This window comes from Diabrotica virgifera, chromosome 8 (genome assembly GCF_917563875.1).
Source record: "Diabrotica virgifera virgifera chromosome 8, PGI_DIABVI_V3a".
In the NCBI taxonomy this organism is placed as follows: Eukaryota; Metazoa; Arthropoda; class Insecta; order Coleoptera; family Chrysomelidae; genus Diabrotica; species Diabrotica virgifera.
The window spans coordinates 170205615-170222572 of NC_065450.1; the positions used below are offsets into that span (position 1 = coordinate 170205615).

A 16958-nucleotide genomic window follows, 5' to 3' on the forward strand; every position below is an offset into this window, starting at 1 on the left:
TATAAAAAAAGTAGCACACTATCTGCGGACTTTGCATACCTATATTATTAATATATAGGATCTTATAATTCGATTCAAGCAATAAAATTGCTGGTAAATAACTTTTCCAAGAATTTTGCTAGTTAGCCCAGAGTATAAGTTTTTGTTAAACTCAAATACAAACTAAGGTCCTTTACATTTTCACAATTAAGATTCATAATTCTTTCCGGCGAGGTTGAGCCTTAACTTTTCAGCTTTTCAACTTCATGAAAATTTATTCATGCAAAACTGAGGTTTTCTTTGCTTTCGGTTCCTATTTTTGCGTTTTGTGGTGTGGTTTGGGACATTTATTAAATGTCAGGTAATTTATTGTATGGAGCTATGCTCGCTCAAGAGCGGAATCGGAAAAATGATGTCAAATATTCTCGGTTAAGAGTACCCGATTATCCGGAAATGAAAATGAGAATAAATGTGTTATTTTTTCGCGAAAACTCCGCGCTGTTATTGAAATAGGCGCGACTATACAGTAGGGTGGAACGAAAGGATAGGAAAAAAAATTTCTTTCATAGAACTTTCTAATAGCACTCAAAAGTTGCCTTATCATGTCTCCAATAAAACTACAAAATATTTTTGTTTTAGGTTTACATCTTGAGGCGCCGCAAGAGCTTTGAAAAATAGGTTTTTAACAAAAAAAATACAGAAAAATTCAAATATTTTATATATGTAACCAGGTGCCGTAGCTAACATTTCATAGTCAAATATTCTTCTAATAACAGTTAACATTGCTATCATTGCTATATGTACACAATTGCTATAAGATTTCTTTAGTTACGATATTCATCTTGATACTTACATAAAATGGTTTTTTGTCTCAAATTTGGGCATAATCTTTTGGAAAGCAATCTTTGCTCTAACAAAGTCATTTTTGCTTTGAGACCACAGACACTAAGACATGACTCAGTCACGAGCTTTATGACTCTTTTCACTGCCTTTGTATGACAGGGAAAACACGGAAAATCCACACACTGCACCTGACAACTAGGGTCTCTTGCTTCACTTATTTACTTTTTTAAGTCCTCGTCAGTTATATGTTTTGTCATAGGAGGCTCCGTAATTTCTTCTTCCGTTCAGTTAATTCTATCTATATCAGTGTAGTCATTGGCATTAAAGTTAAGCTTCGGCACAACAAACTTCCTTACACCGTTTATGAGTTCCGATCTTGCCTTCAAAAATCGCCGCAGACCTAGCTCCCTTATGTGTTTTCTCTTGTCACATTACATGGAGAGAAGCACATTTTCTCGGTGAGAGAAATAACTATTCCTTTGAATTACTGGATCAATTATTTGGAGATGTTCCTTAAAAATATAACGTGAATATTTGATGACTCTCCATAGATGTTTTGACCCATTTTCATGAAATGGCCCATTTTCATAAAATGTTTTCAGCTTGATATGAAACCAGACTGAGGCATACACCTTCATCACATACATAGTTAGATACAGTTTTCAGATTATTTGAAGGATTCTCTGTTGCAACATATAACCGAACAAGGCGATTGGCTAACATAAGCCATCGTGAATAAGCTAATTTCCCATGGGTTTTTAAAGAAAGATCAGAAGGGCATACACCACTGGGGATTGCTTTGCACATTTCAAGTAAATATTTTTGATCTGTGCTTAGATTATCCTTAATCTCTAGAATAGGGAGGTTGTTTTGTATAGGAACGAAATTAACCACGCATGAATCTGGTTACAGATTTCAAGTTCTTTGCCTAAAAGTCCTCCAAATTCATTAGGACCTTTCGTTTTTCCATCCAATGTACAAAACAAATGATGGAAAGGCAATTATTCATTGGTACAGAACAAACAAATCAGCCACTTCAGCGTTTTATTTAGGTTTTTTTTTCTATAAAAGCAATTCCACCATTGTTAATACCGGTGTTAATGGCAGTTCCATCAAATCCGACAGCTGTTATATTGGAAATGTTCAAAGGATTGTCCTCTTGAAAATGCTTCATTATCTTTTATAGCTTCACCTGTTCCGGAAGCCGAAGTTATATACCCCAGCAAGGATGATCCAGGTACCTCTACTATTGAAATTTACTCTTCTACTATAGTCCGAATGTTAAATTCTATTAAGGAATGAAATAAATATTTCCCATAAAATATTTCTTTAAATGTGGAAGTTCAAACTTTGCCAGTTTTAGTAAAAGTAAACATTGGATTTTTGTAAGTTAAAACTAAAATTATCTTGGAAGAGTAGTTTTAGAGTGTGTATTTATCATTTAAAATAGGAATTAAGACATTACAATAGCTATTTTTTACCAAACCAAAATCATCAAAATTTGCAAAATTTAACTGAAAATTCTAACTTTCAACCCTTTTGCGGCACCTCTAAAAATAAAATCATTTTTTTCGTTCCACCCTACTATACAGTGATGAACACGCTGATAACCGGCAAAATAGCTTAAAAGGTGGAAAACATAATAAATTACGAAACAAAAAGAGATGAAACTAGTGGAGGTGAAAATTATCGTTATAAACGTATAGGGCTTTTCATCGATTGTCATTTGTTTCGAGCTTCTGTCATGTGTCACATAATATTAATATATCATAAGTCTTTGTTTTGTATAATTTCTATATACCAATAACGTAAGATGTAGATATATTAATATTATGTGACACATGACACAAGCTCTAAACAAATGGCTGTGAATGAAAAGCCCTATTAATTAACATTACATTACATAGTTTTTCATCTTTAGACGTCTGTGACAGGAGTATTTTATAAAATTCTACTGTCACAGTGACAGTTGTCATACTCCTCTGATACGTCTAAAGGTGGAAAACTATGTAATGTAATGGTTTTTTAGACGTTTATAACGATAATTTCCACCTCCACCAGTTTCATCTCTTTCTGTTTTGCAATGTATTATGTTTTCCATCTTTTGAGCTATTTTGCCGGTTATTAGCGCGCTCATCACCGTATACACCGTATACATCAAAGAACAATCTTACCCGAAAAAATAAAGGAAGTTTTACAAACCATTTTACAACCATTTTACAAACTTGGGAAATACCCCTTTCTCGGGGGTGAAAAAATATACATTCAAAATAAGTCCTGAATTGGATAAAATGACTAATTCTAAGCAACTTTTGTTCTATAGAAATTTTTCACTTAGTCAATACTTTTCGAGTTATTTGCGAATGAATATGTTAATATAGCTTATAAAAACGTGACAACAATAGTGTATATGCTACCGGCCAAACCCGATTTCAGGACAAACTAGTTTGGCTGTCCTAAAGGCGTTAGGATAAACTAGTATGGCCTAGGCCAAACTAGTTTGTCCTATCGCGCGTAGGCCAAACTAGTTTCTCCTAGGACAAACTAGTTTATCCTGATATAAATACACACACTTCAGGCCAAACTAGTTTGGCCTAGGCCAAACCAGTTTATCCTGATATAAAGACAGACACTTCAGGCCAAACTAGTTTCGGCTAGATTTCGGAGGTTTCGTTAGATGCAGCTGCAATAAAAACTGCTCCACAAATAGATGTAACTGCAAGAAGGCCGTAATACTCTGCAATTCGAAGTGCCACCCCAAAGTTCTTCATGTAAACATAAATAATAATTTTAATAATTGACCTATAATTATTGATTTTATAAAAAATACTTATTATTTGTTTTAATATTATTGTTTGTTTGTTACGAATAATTATAATTTTAATAAAAATGTTCATTTTTCCAAAAACAAAGTAATTTATTCAATTACTTCTTACAATTACAATTACAATTCACTTCTTATTCGCTTTTTCCAATTATGAGTTTGCCGTTTTCGTCTTCCATAGCGCTCTATTCTCCCAGTCGCCATCTCTGAGGTCTCTATCTACCATAGCATTTCCTATGTAAGTTTTTCATCTCACAGCAGGTCTTTCTCTCCGTCTTCATCCCTGCGGGTCCCAGTCCAGTAATATTTTCGGCCACCTGTGCTCGGGCATTCTTTGTACATGCCCGTACCATTTCAGGCTCTATTTATACTACCACAACTTTTTTGTAATTGAGCATTCTACTTCTATTCTGTTTCATATTTCCTCTGTTCTTATTCTATCCTACCTGGTAATTTGTAGATACCTTCTCATAAACTCCAATTCAACTGTTCGTATTTTATTTCGTATTATTGTTGTCACTGGCCATTCTGCCGCTCTTGTAGGGTAATTTTCAGCACTATACCCTGAAAAATCTTTTTTGTTTTCTTTAGTTAGAGTGTTCTTCCATATCACTCCATGGAGTGCTTTCGTGGCTTGTTTTTCCTGCACTATTTACATGTCTATATCTTTCATACAAGTGACATGTCGGTTTATATCCGCTACCCTAAATACTTAAAAATCTTACAACTCTTAATAGTGTCTTCTAAACTTACGTTTAAACCAACAACCAATCTGTAATCAATTACTTTCGACTAGATTAAATTGGTTTAGACTAGGCTAACCTAGTTTATCCTGATATAAAAACATAAATTACTTCAGGATAAACTACAGTACAGACTTGATACTCCCACGTTTTGCAATCCGACACGCTCGGTAGTCCGACGCACCTCCCGTCAAGGTCGCCGCCGTGTCTGCTTGTACTGAAACCTGCCGCGACATGAATGAAATGTATTAGCTTCCATATTTCTTTTAATAAACATGTTTTAGTTAGCGGAAATGGATGTTTCATTATTAATCTGGGTAGCATTTTACTCATAAAATTTAAGAATATTGTAGGCTACTGCTAGCAAAACAATGCCAAATAATTAACACTTTCAGTAATCCGGACACTTTTGATAATCCGACACCCCTTTGGTCCTATCCCTATCGGATTATCAAGGGACAACTGTAGTTTGGTCTAGACCTCAAAGATGGCAACTGGGAGAATGGTACCCCGTCAAAATAGCCCCGTCAAAAAAGCTCCGACAAAATAGCCCCGACATAATATCCCGCACACAAAATAGCTCCGACAAAATAGCCTGAAGACAAAATAGCCGCGGAATAATAGCCCGCCGACAAAATAGCCCCGACAAAATAGCCCCGACAAAATAGCCCCGAAAAAAAAGCACCCTTCAGAATTCATCACGAAATAATTCCTTAAAAAATTTTTTTTCGGAAATGGTAATTATCCTATATTCAGATGTTTATCTTAACCACATTAAATAAAAATTGTCTTTTCGGAGAACTTGAGTCCTGTCTTTCCTGCCTCTTGGAAGTTTGAACATTTAAGTCAAGCGAAAATCAATGTTAATTTATGATATAAACATTTTTTTCTGTTTTCGGATAAAAGTAAAATGCATTTTAAATTAAATAAATTAAATACATTCTTCCTTTTGTCAAATAATTTAAATTAAAAAAAAGTTTTTGGACACCTTGTATAAATAATTATGTAATTGTTTATAAGAGGCTGTTTTAGCCGGAGCTATTTTAGCCGGGGCTGTTTTGACCGGGGCTATTTTGTGTGCGATCTATTTTGTCGGGGCTATTTTGTGTGCGGGCTATTTTGTCGAGGCTATTTTGTGTTGGGGCTATTTTGACGGGGCTTTTTTGACGGGGCTGTTTTGACCGGGCTATTTTGACGGGTCACGGGGAGGGTAGAGTGCCATGGAAGCCGAAAACGGCAAACTCATAATGGGAAAAAGCCAAGAAGAAGAAAGTAATTCAGCGAACTAGTACGGCTTAATATAAATAATAAATTGAATAAATTAATTTTTTCTTGGAAAAATAATAGTTTTTTTTAATTATAATTATTCGTAACAAACAAACAATAATATTGAAACAAATAATAAGTATTTTTTATAAAATCAATAATTATAGCTTAACTATTACTTAAAATCATTATTTATTTCTACATGGAGAACTTTTGTGGCACTTCGAATTGCAGAGTATCATGGCTTTCTTGCAGTTACATCTATTTGTAGAGCAGCTGAATCTAACGAAACCTCCGAAATCTAGGCGAAACTAGTTTGGCCTGAAGTGTGCGTCTTTATATCAGGATAAACTAGTTTGGTTTAGGGCAGTCCTTACAGTAGGGATCCTGGCCTATACAGAAAAATGCAGGCGGGTGTGGGGTAATACTGCACTTTGGTTGCATTGGTGGTGTATTGGCTAAACGTGCAGGGCAGGGTATGGTGCTGATAGAAAAGGCATTCAGACATCAAATATCCAAAAATCTTTTCAGGCCATAATAATGAAAAGACCTTCTCCAAACCCAATAAAAACATACTGAAATGATGGCATCTCCTGAGGTAAAATGTTCCGGAAGTAAAATGAGCCTCCGTTCGGATCTCCGGGTGAGGACTATCTCAAGGGGAATACCATTACAGGTTAGAAAAATCAGGATAGGGTCTTGGAATCTTAGTCTTACAGGTAAGAGTCTGGAGTTAGTGGATGCGCTCAAACGAAGAAGAGTTCAAATTGCTTGTATTTAAGAAACTAGGTGGAAAGGGCGAAAGAACTAGGTGATGGATATAAATTGTGGTATGTAGGAAGTAGTAACACTAGAAATGGAGTTGGTATAATTGCTGATAGTGAAATGAAAGATAACGTAGTAGAAGTTGTAAGAACGGGTGATAGAATGATGTCAGTGAAATTTGTTATTGATAAAGAGGTATTGAATGTTGTGTGTGTGTGTGTATGCTCCTCAAACAGGTCTGGGTGAGAATGAAAGAAGAGCTTTCTATGACCAATTAGGAGACGTACTGAGTGATATTCCAGCAGAGGAGAAAGTTATAATAGAAGGTGATTTCAATGCACATGTAGGCCAAGCCAAGACAGGATATGAAACAATACATGGGGGATTAGGCTTTGGAACTAGAAATGAAGCTGGAGACGACATGCTAGAATTAGCAACAGCATTGGATATGGCGATTGTTAACACATTCTTTAAAAAGAGAGAAACTCAACTTATTACCTACAAAAGTGGACAACATCAATCCCAAATAGACTACTTCATGATAAGAAAAGAAGACATACGTGAATGCAAGGACTGCAAGGTAATAATTAGTGAGACAGCAAGCCAACAACATAAGCTGCTTGTTCTGGACATCGAAGTAAAAAGCAAAACTAAACAAAAATATCGGAGAGGACCACAAAAAATCAAGTGGTGGATGCTAAAAGATGAGAAGGAAGGTCTATTTAGGGAAATAATAGTAGAAAAAATATGTTGGAGCATGAAAGGAAGCCTAACACAATTTGGAGAAAATGGCCAATATTATTAGAGAGACGGCTATTGAAATACTTGGGAAAACGTCAGGAAAGAAGTTTGAGGATAAAGAGACTTGGTGGTGGTCAAATGAAGTACAAGGAAAAATAAAAGAGAAGGGAAAATTATATAAAACCTGACAAGAAACCAGATCGGACGTAGATCTTCAAAACTGTATGGTCGCCAAAAAGGAAGCGAAAGTAGCAGTAGCAAAAGCTAAAGCAAAAGCGTATTCAAACCTATACGATCAACTTGATACCAGGGAAGGCGAAACAAAGATATATAAAATAGCCAAACAGAGAGCAAAGAAAGCAAGCGATTTTAATCAGATTAGATGTATCCGAGATGAAAATAATAAAATACTAATTCACGAAAAGGATGTCAAAAAGAGATGGAGAAAGTATTTTGACAGTTTATTAAATGAAGAATTTGACAGACAGCCTGTGGAGTTAACGGAGACAGTAACAGCAATGGTTACCAGAATAACAAACGAGGAAGTGGCTCAAGCGCTTCAAAAAATAAAGAAAGGAAAAGCAGTGGGACCAGATGATATTCCTGGGGAAGTATGGAGAGCATTGGGAGAGACAGGAATAAGTTGGTTAGCAGGTCTATTTAATGGAAGTTGCACAAATGCCAGACGAATGGAGAAGCAGTATATTAGTACCTGTCTACAAAAACAAGGGAGACATACAACAATGCACAAACTACAGGGCTATAAAACTACTTAGCCACACCATGAAAATATGGGAGGGAGTAATTGATAGACGGATACGTGAAGAAACCGCAATATCCGATAATCAATTTGGCTTTATGCAGGGCAGATCAACAACAGATGCAATTTTTATTGTAAGGCAACTGATGTAAAAATACAGGAATAAAGAGACCAACGCCCATATGGTATTCATTGATCTTGAGAAAGCATATGATAGAGTTCCTCGAGAGATTCTGTAGTGGGCACTCAATAAGAAAGGAGTCCCTGGCGAATATGTAAAGATTGTGAGAGATATGTATGAGGGAGTAACGACTAGTGTTAGGACAGGTGTGGGAGAGACTGATAAATTTCAGGTGAAAGTAGGATTGCACCAAGGCTCGGTGCTTAGTCCTTATTTATTCTCATTAGTTTTGGACCAGATAACTGCGGAACTACAGGGTAGTATTCCATGGTGCCTAATGTATGCTGATGATGTAGTGTTAATAGGAAATAGTGAAAGAGACTTAGAACAAAAACTGGAACAGTGGAGACAAGCTTTGGAGGAAAAAGGTTTAAAACTTAGTAGGACAAAAACAGAGTATTTGGAATGTTCACTTAAAGATGGAGTTGCTACAAATAAAATGGTATCTTTGGATGGTGAGATGATTGTGAAAAGCAATAGTTTTAAGTACCTGGGATCGGTATTACAGAGTAATGGAGAAATAGATGAAGATGTATACAGTAGAACTAGGGCTGGATGGATGAAGTGGAATGAAGCGAGTGGTGTGTTGTGTGACAGAAAAATTCCAATGAAGCTGAAGGGAAAATTCTATAAAACAGCCATACGACCGGCTATGATGCACGGAACTGAATGTTGGGCAGTGAAAAAGAAAGAGGAACAACGAATGCATGTGGCGGAAATGAGAATGCTTAGATGGATGAATGGAGTGACAAAGAAGGATAAAATTAGAAATGAGTATATTAGGGGAAGTCTAGGTGTGGCACCAATTGATGCCAAAATGAGAGAGCATAGGTTAAGATGGTTTGGTCATGTTAAACGTCGAGACGTTAATCACCCAATACGAAGAATAGCTGAAGTGCAGATTCCTGGAAGGAGTAGGAGAGGAAGACCAAAGAAATCCTGGGGAGACGATAAGGCAGGATATGTTGGTAAAGGGGATTAACATTGCTATGACCCAAGATAGAGTTGTGTGGAGAAATGCAATTAGGGAAGCCGACCCCGCATAGGGATAAGACAAAGAGAGAATGATGAAACTAGTTTGGACTAGGCCAAACTAGTTTATCCTGAAGTGTGTATTTATATCAGCATAAACTAGTTTAGCCTAGACAAACTAGTTTGGCCTACGCGCGATAGGACAAACTAGTTTATCCTAACCCTCTTAGGACAAACTAGTTTGGCATAGGCCAAATTAGTTTGGCCAGAAATCGGGTTTGGCCGATAACATAATTAAAGTGAAAAGAACTATGTATTTAGATTTAAAATGGAAAAAAATTGTTTACTGTATAGGTAATTATCAATATTTCTCGAAATTGATAATTGAAAAGAAAGTTGGAATTTTAATATCTTCATTTCAATACGAGTATATGTGGGAGAGTTTCTCCGAAAGTAATTAGGATTGTCGGAACAAATTTGAGGGTGACTGTTGTTTGTCAAATGGAAAAGTCAATGTTCTGATTCTTGGAATGTGGAAGGGGAAAATATGGATTGAATGATTGAGAGAGGTTGAAAAATTATTCATTGTGTTGTTGGCAGCGAGAAAGAGCGGTCTCGACGTGTTAAGTGCAGAGATAGTTAGCATATATCAGTGGCTGGTTGATAGTGGAGAATAGTGTTGAAAAGTGAAACGAGAGACAGATCAAATCGAGACGAAATACCTCTTTGATTCTGTATTATTGTGAGAAGGAGAGCAGAGAATTTTTGGAGTTTTGTTTGAATCGAGAACGGGTCAAAGAGACACGGTTTGTTGGAGAATAGTGCTGGTATGCTGATAGTTTTGAAGCTGGACAACGGAGAGAGGCTTTGATGAGTAGCCTTTAACATAATCAACGAGGGAGAGCTGTTTGGGGTCACGAGAAGACATCCGAGTGAGGGAAGCAAAAAGGTCAGTCAATTTATGTGAAAGAGATTTTTATGTTCGGGAAATAGATTTTTGAGTAAAAAGCATATGAATTAAAATTCCAATATTTCAAAATATAAATAGTAAATATAGGTAATCTTGCGAAGACATAAATTTGTTTGGTTTAGTTTGTTTTACCAAAATCATCGGGAACAAACCGATAAATTGTTTTTTTTTGTAACGATAATAAATTTAAGTAGTATAAATTTCATTCGGACATCTGTGTCCACAGGTTTTTAGATTCGATAGATTTCATAGTATTAATTTGATAAATAAAAGACAATTCTGTATTTTTATTTTAATATTTTGCTTTATTTCTTTTCCCTATTTTATCCCGATTAGGATCAACTCAGAGATACTGAACCCACGAGCGAAGATAAGTATAACGTGAGATAATTTGGATTTTTTTTTAATAGTATAAAAAACACCCTGAGATTTTTTATTCAATTTTGATGTATGATTTGCGACAATTAAATAATTAATCAAATAAATAATAATTAATATAAATTAAATAAGAAGCAGATCACAACAACATGGCGAGCCAACGTTAGGGCCTTAAAGTATCTCTGGTTGTGAATTTGAAGGGAATAGGAAACGGAAAAACAGGTGAAGGAAAATTTATTTGCCCGTCGGAAAAAGTTGATATATTAAAAATTTTTGAAATATTTGTGTGACATAATTTTTTATCTAGGTACAATTTTTACATATTTATTTTATTTTTGATTGATTTGAGATTTGAGATATTTAAAAATTTGTGGGATAAATTGATTATATTTGGGGAGAGAAAAATTTTCGTCTCGACAGCATACAAGGTATTTTCGAATTTCATATTAGGCGGGGATAAATTTTAACTACATGTCGATAACAACCAGAAGCAAAAGCAAAGAAAACAAAAAACAAGAAGAACATTTGGAACAAGAAGAACTTATAGAACAAGAAGACATTTTCGAAACAACAATCATGGCATCAGAAAATCAGGAATTATCAGGAATAGATAAATTATTACAACTGATGCAACTCCATTCACAAAGAATGGAACAGAAAATGGATGAAACACAACAAAAACTGGATGACAATCAAAGAGAAACAAAACTAGCAATGGATAAAAATCAGGAGGAAACAAAACAAGCAATGGATAAAAATCAGGAAGAAACATCAAAGAAAATGGATAAAGTGGATCAAAAAATGGATGAAACACAACAAAAAATGGATGAAACACAACAAAAAATAGATGAAACAAAAAGAATAATGCAAGAAAATCAGAAGGAAACAAAACAAGCCATAGAAGAGAACAACAAGAAAATGGAGGAACGCATAGAAAAGTATGAAATGAGAATGAAGGATCACATGAAAGAACAAGAAATGAAAATTCAAGATAAAATGGAGGAGTTAACAAATTGCCAGAAAAAGGAACTAGAAAATTTGGAGAATAAGTTGGAAAACAAATTTGAAAATGCTTTACAAGAAGACAAGAAAGAAATAGAAGAAAGATGCCGAAATAATGAAAAACTAATTGATGATATCAGAAAACAACAAAATTTCGGAGAAAGAAGGGAAACGATTATCCATAGTACAGAGGATGTGAAAATAAGATTTGGCGGGGATGTAAAAAAATTACACCCAGTAATTTTCATAAACAATTTGAAAAAGAAAATACGACACATCGGTAACTTCGAGACAGCCAAAGTAACGATAAGGAACCATCTTAAAGATGAGGCAAGTTTATGGTTCGATAGCAAAGAAGAAGAATTGGACAATTGGCATAAATTCGAACAAAAGTTCCTGAGTTATTTCTGGGGAAAAATACAACAGCTAGAAATAAACAAGGAATTGCAAAATGGGAGGTACCATGAAAGAATGGGTATTTCAGAGAAAACATATGCACTACAATTATATAATAATGCAAAACATCTACAGTACAATTATTCGTCCGAACAGCTAGTAGAACTGATAGCCAGACATTTTGAAGATACTTTAGAAGATCACATAACTTTACAAAACTACAAAGATATCGACAGTTTGTGCCAATTCTTACAAATACGAGAAGCAAAAATGAGAGAAAGAGAAATAAGAAGATCGCAAGATAATTATAGACAACGCGAAAATCGAGACTATAGAGATAGAAGACAGAACTTTAGGAGAGATTATACAAGAAGAGAAAACGAAAATAGAGACAACGGAAGAGGAGACTATGAACAAAGAAATCGGCAATGGAACGAAGACAGATATCGAGAAAACCAGAATAGAAATAACACCCGCACAAATCAAGAGGACAGAAATGATAATAGAAGGAATCAACAGGAAAATCGTGGAAACTGATACGGGTCCGACAGACAAAGAGAAAACAGAAGAGCGGTAAACAACACGCAATTATATGAATATGAGGATGAGAGACAAAGCGACGGAAGAAGAAGCGAAGAAGAACAGCAAGCGTCTTTTCACGAAAGCGCTCACTAAAAACAAAAGAGCAAACAGGAATTTTTTGTCACCCGAAGGAATTTATTAAATTAGCAGGAAATAATGATAAAGGAAGTGGATCTAATTTAAAATTGGTAGATGGTTTTAAAAATGAGAAACCGATTAAAATTATGATTGATACTGGTTCAGAAATTACTTTGATTAACAGGAAAGTAATAGAAGAGGTTGATTTGACGAATTTGATTTACAAAATTCCCAGGGTAAATTTAGTGGGCGCAAATAAATGTACTTTGGCAACAATAAATGAAGGAATACGAATAAGGGTTCGATTGGGGAAGAAATTTTATGCACTACAATGTGTTATAATGCCAAACATGGTGCATGATATGATCGTAGGAGTGGATGAATTGTCAGAAAAACATGTGGTGATAGATTTAAAAAATAACACGATGAAAATTACAGATGGAAAAGAAGAAGGACCTAACATTCTGGAAATGGACAAGGAACATGAGAAACGGAAAAAGGATAATGCAGACAAAAAACAAACGGTGGAAATGAATTTGGCAATTAAGCAAGGACAGAAAAAGAAGAAAAGAAAGAAGGAGAAGATAAGTAAAAACAATGAAGCTCGGGATTCCTCGAAAAAAGAGATGAGCCCAGAAGAAGAAAAAGAAGAAAAAAGATCGACAAATGAAAATGAAGCTTGGGATTCCTCAAAAGAAGAGATGAGCCCAACAGAAGAAAAAGAAGAAGAAAGATTGACACAAGAAAATGAAGATTGGGATTCCTCGAAAAAAGAGATGAGCCCAGAAGAAAAAGAGATCAGATTAGAAAAAGAGAACGAAAAAGATATCATGGAAACTGTGGTATTTGACGAAGAAGTATGCAAAATGGAGGACGCAGAATACACAATAAACATGTGTAAAGAATCGGAGGAGAAAGAAATAAAATTGATATGTGGAGAAGAAAAGGAGAAGGAACTGCGTGAAATATTGAGGGAGTATGAAAATTTAATAAATGAAGAAAACAGAGTAGCCAAAAAGTATGAACATTCATTTGAGGTGAAAGATTTAGGAAATTTTCGATCGAAAACTTACCCCATCCCATATAAGTACCGACAGGAGGTGAAAGGAGAAATCAATGAAATGTTAGAAAATCAAATCATAGAGAGATGTGACTCTCCGTATATCAACCCAATCGTGATTGTTAAAAAAAGCAGTGGAGAATTGAGACTATGTTTGGATGCCCGGAATATAAATCAACACACGGTATCTCAATATGAGTCACCTCTCAACATCGAGGCTATTTTTGGGAGAATTACAGTATCACATATTTTTTCTAAAATTGACTTAAAACATAGTTTTTGGTTGATACCTTTAGCAGAAAAATGTAGAAACTACACCGCTTTTTCGATCGATGGTATTGTGTACCGATTTAAAGTAGTGCCTTTTGGGTTACAAAGTGCTTGTGCAGCACTGGTAAGAGCTCTGCATACAATATTAAACAGGTATGAAGATTTTATAGTACACTACATTGACGACTTACTAATCTTTTCACCAGATAAATCGAGTCATTTAAAACACATAAAAATTATATTAGAAGAGCTGGACAAGGCCGGATTAAAATTGAATATTGAAAAATGTCAATTTTTTCAAAAAGAAGTGACATATTTGGGTTTTAAATTGGAAACAAAAACAGTTAGTTTAGCCGAGGACCGGATAAAACTCATAGATGAATACCCAAGGCCAACGAATTTAAAAACATTGAGAGGTTTTCTTGGTACGATCAACTATTTCAAAAAACTAATTCCTGATTTAAGCCAAAAGGAGATTCCATTGATAAAATTACTGAAAAAAGGTGTTAAATGGAGTTGGAAAGAAGAACAAGAGAAAGCTTTCCAAATATTAAAAGAAGAATTCTCGAAAGGAACTAAAATATATCATCCCATGTACAATTTACCTTTCATATTACGAACTGATGCGTCCATCCAAAAATTCGCGGGAGTTTTGTCGCAGATACAGAACAATCAAGAAGTGCCAATTTGTTTTATTTCCCGGGTGACAAAAACACACGAAAGAAAATACAGTGTGACTGAATTAGAGTTTGCTAGCGTACTTTTTTGTATAAATAAGTTAAGGTTTTATCTATTGGGAGCAAAATTTACAATTGAAACAGATCACGCAGCTTTAGTGCATATCATGAAAAATCGACTGGTTAACAATCGTATACATCGAGGAATTTTGTTGCTGCAGGAGTATGATTTTGAGTTTCGATACATAAAAGGAAAAGACAACATTATAGCCGACGCTCTCACACGTGATGAAGACACTGGAAAAAAGGAAGGAATTGTTTTTCAGGTGGGACTAAATATCTTGACACAAGAGGAAGGTTTATTTTCGTTAAACGAAATAAGAATAAATCAAGAAGAACTGGAGGAAAAAGAAAAAAGAAGAGCGGAGAGAGAAAATGACATATTTTTCAAAAGAATCGATGGAAAAGAACTATATTTGGTAACACAGACATTGGCAGAGAGGATCATACAAAAATTACACAATGACAATGGGCATATAGGTAGCAGGAAGGTTTGGCTGGTTTTTCGAGAAAACTATATCTGCCGAAAGGATTACCGGATTGCCAAAGAAGTGACCCAAAAATGCGAAACATGTCAAAAATATAAGAGCAGAAATTTCAGAAATGAAAATATTGCTAAAAATATTGTATCCCGTAAAAAATTGGATATTGTGGCAATAGATATGTTAAGTGATCTGATAATGACCACGCAAAGGAACAAGCATATTTTTGTGATGGTTGATATTTTTTCAAAATACGTAAAGTTATACAGTTGCCGTACAACAAAGGGGGAAGAAATAATGAGAAAGATTGACAATTTTATAGCCACCGTAGGAACACCAAGAAGAATTCTTTTAGACAATGCGACGTATTTCCGGGAGAGATTAAATGTCCAGCAAACGACGGCACTGTTGCCAGATTTACCTTTTTCCTTTTAGCGGGAATTTTAAAATTAGTCTAATGCCTCTTTGGTTTTAAGAGAGAGTTCTGTATTCTTAAATTTATAACCTTACTTTTACAAGTAATTAGGATTATTTTATTTACATGTAAATATTGAAACAAGTATTGTACTGTGTCATAATTTAAAAGTCATGTTGCAGTATTTTGAAAAAAAAATGAAGCTCAAAAGAAATATACTTATACAGTACAAATTATTTTTTAATGGGAATGGAAATTTACGATTTCAAAGGTGAAAATGTGTTGGGATAGTATAGATGGACACTTTTTTATTTTAGTATTAAGTGGTTACATAATTATTCAGAATATTAATAAAATTACTAGTAATTTGAATTAGTTTTAATATGTATTATAATAGTATTAATTCTCATCATGTATCTGGCTAAACAGCTAAGTGCTAAAGCCGCAAAATAAAAAAAAATTGAAAAAACATTCTTAGTGGCCTAGCACCTTTACTTTGCCTGGGGGCGAGGCGAGTTAATAAATTCTATTTTCTTATTGCAGTCATTTTGTGACGGCTTAAGAAGTTACATAAATGATGTCCTTAGGCTGTGAAATTTTAACCGTAGAAAGACATCTCTATGACTTGTATTTACATGATATAGGGCTTTTCACTCAGTCATTTGTTTCGAGCTTCTGTCATGTGTTGTCTAATATTAATATATCTATGTCATATGTTATTGATATTGCCAATGATACAAACTAAAGACGTATGACGTAGATATATTAATATTATGTGACGCTTGACCAAAGCTCGAAACAAATGACAATCGATGAAAAAGCCCTATTCAATAGCGCATTTCATTCACAGTCATTTGTTTCGAGCTTCTGTCATGTGTCACATAATATTAATATATCTACGTCGTATGTTATTGGTATATACCAATGATACAAACCAAAGACGTATGACGTAGATACATTAATATTATGTGACTCATGACAGAAGCTCGAAACAAATGACAATCGATGAAAAGCCCTATTGGCGTCTGCATATCAGGATCCGGTAATACTATATTATTTATCTATGATCAGGATATTGCTGGGTGTACACAAGTAAACAACACTTTTTTGATTAAAAGGTTTATTTCATTAAATCAAAACTTACATGGATACAATTTAAATAAGATATTTTTTCTATTTAAGGCAATATAATATAAGATATATATTTTAGTATAACTCTCCTACATTAACAAGCTTTAACACATTCAGTGGCCATGAAGTATGGGTAGCATCACGAAGGTTTTACGGAAGGTACTGACGACACATAAGTTATGTGAGTAGTACTGTGTAACTAAATAAATGATTTAAGTATGTGGTACCAGCCAAGTAGAGCTTGTTCGAGATGGGTACCAAACATGTTAATCTGGTCATGCACAGAGACTTGTACTATATTATGTTATATCTCATATTGCTCACTCATTACTTCTGGAGTGAACAATATGAGATGTAATATTATGAGATATACCTATTATATA

The 16958-nt window shown here is 34.6% G+C and overlaps 1 protein-coding gene across 1 annotated transcript in view; it reads left to right on the forward strand.

Moving 5' to 3' along the window:
- The window catches only part of LOC126889882 (uncharacterized), a 66922-nt gene that overhangs the window by 25930 nt on the left and 24034 nt on the right, over positions 1-16958 (forward strand). The gene's annotated exons all lie outside the window — the stretch shown is intronic.